This window comes from Theropithecus gelada, chromosome 4, assembly GCF_003255815.1.
Source record: "Theropithecus gelada isolate Dixy chromosome 4, Tgel_1.0, whole genome shotgun sequence".
Classification (NCBI taxonomy): Eukaryota; Metazoa; Chordata; class Mammalia; order Primates; family Cercopithecidae; genus Theropithecus; species Theropithecus gelada.
This window is the reverse complement of record NC_037671.1, coordinates 70559527-70561348: the sequence shown is the minus strand read 5'-3', so window position 1 is coordinate 70561348 and position 1822 is coordinate 70559527. Positions and strand designations below refer to the sequence as shown.

General features: G+C 47.2%; 1 pseudogene; it reads left to right on the top strand.

The window, feature by feature from the left end:
• Positions 1-318: 318 nt before the first annotated feature.
• On the top strand, positions 319-1610 carry LOC112623769 (annotated as a pseudogene).
• The last annotated feature ends 212 nt before the right edge of the window (positions 1611-1822 follow it).

Here is a 1822-nt window from a genome sequence, read left to right as displayed (position 1 = left end):
TATGCTGCTTATAAGAACTCACTTCACCTGTATGAACACACATAGACTGAAAGTGAAGGGATGAATATAAGCTACACTTACATCAAATAAAATTAACTTTAAATCCAAAACTATAGAAACAAAATATTTATCATTATATAATGAAAAAGGAATCAGTTCAGCAACAGGATATATCATAAATATATATGCACCCAGCAACAGTGCACCCAAATATATAAAGCAAATATTAGTAGATCTAAAGAGACTACAATACAATAATAAGCGGAGATGTCAGGTTGCTGCCATGTTGTAGAATGCTGAAGGCTGATATGCATTGACATGGCAGTTACTCTGAGTCTCTAGCTAGACTGGCATGTCTGTGTTGCCATTGCTCACTGTGGGTTCATGATCTAGGGGGTGGAGGCCCAGGCCCTATCAGCTGGGAGCTGGACCCCGATTCTGACTAGGAGCCAGAGGAATGGGAGCTACAAGAGGTGGAGAGGTACCGGCTCCTCCCTGGGCCCTCAGCTTGAAGCAGGGCCTTGCGCCCTGGCACCCCAGGCCACACCCCCTTGGTTCCAGGCGTCCTGCTGCTACATGCATAGGGGCCCTTGTTTCTTCTTATCCAATGTCCAGAGCACAGTGTCAGGTGTCCAGCTCCCCTGGAACCACTAGTCCCTTCACCAGTGACATATTTCATCACCAGTTTAGAGAGAGTTCGGCATGCTTATGGGCAGTTATTGCTCTAGGTGTCAGATTTCTGGGTTTGCAGAGCAGCTCTAAGCTGGCAGACATGGCCCGATTGCCCTTGCTATCAAAGAGAAGAGGGCTGGGTGCTCCATGATTTAGCCTGAGGCTCTTCAAACATCCATCCTGCTTCCACACATGGCTTCTGCCACTGGTTCTCTACCCTAGCACCCTGCAGTGATAGAAAAAAAGCAATCTGATTCCGGAAAATTTGGAGGCAAATGGAGACACCTGGTGCTCTGCCCAGAAGCCTGACATGGGAACCCATGTTGTAGATCCAGTATTTACATAAGGAATTTGCAGAGCCCTGGTCAGTTCCCAGGTTGGCTGAAGGCTTTGATGTCAGCACTGATGTGATCTCAAGAGTTTTAAAAAGCAAGTTGGTAACCACATTGGAGCTGAAACTGAAGCAGGATCAAAAAGTCCTTAAGAAAACTGGGGTTGCCCACTTGCTCTAGCAGCTTCAGGGCCCTGGAAATACCTCAAAGCCATTCCCTGCAGGGCACTCTGTATCAGGCTGTTTGCTTATGCCAGGGCATGAAGCCTCATCCAAAGACCCGAATCACACCACAGCTTTGAAAGTGATAGAGTCAAACACTCACAGGACAAATGTACCAAGGAGATGGAAGGGAAAGAATAAAGGAAGCCAGAATCTGGAGAAGGAGAGCTTTGTGCCTCTTGCTGCAGCCCTAGGTTGTCAGAGAGAGCTGCAGAAGTACGCCAGTGATTCTGAGAGCACCAGAAGAACTGATGATGGTAGGCTGCCAAGTGATCAGAAGCTGGAGAAGTTGAAGACAGGGGATCTAGGTTGCTTCAGCAGCAAAGTAGTGCAGAAGGGGCAAGAGTTCTTTGACAGCAACAGGAACTTTCAGTACAGAATTTGAGCCAGGGTTTGGCTTGTGAAGATCCCTCGTGAAACACAGCAGAGCAATTATTGACATATATGGAGCAGCCTATATTTCTGTGTGTGGATAAGTCACCTTAGATTAGGAAGAAGTGATGAGCCTGGACTGTGGGAGGAAAGAGCTGTTTTGAGAGGTTCAAACTTCCTGTGGCAGGGCTCCCAGTCTGACCTCTGTAGATCTTCAGTACTCAC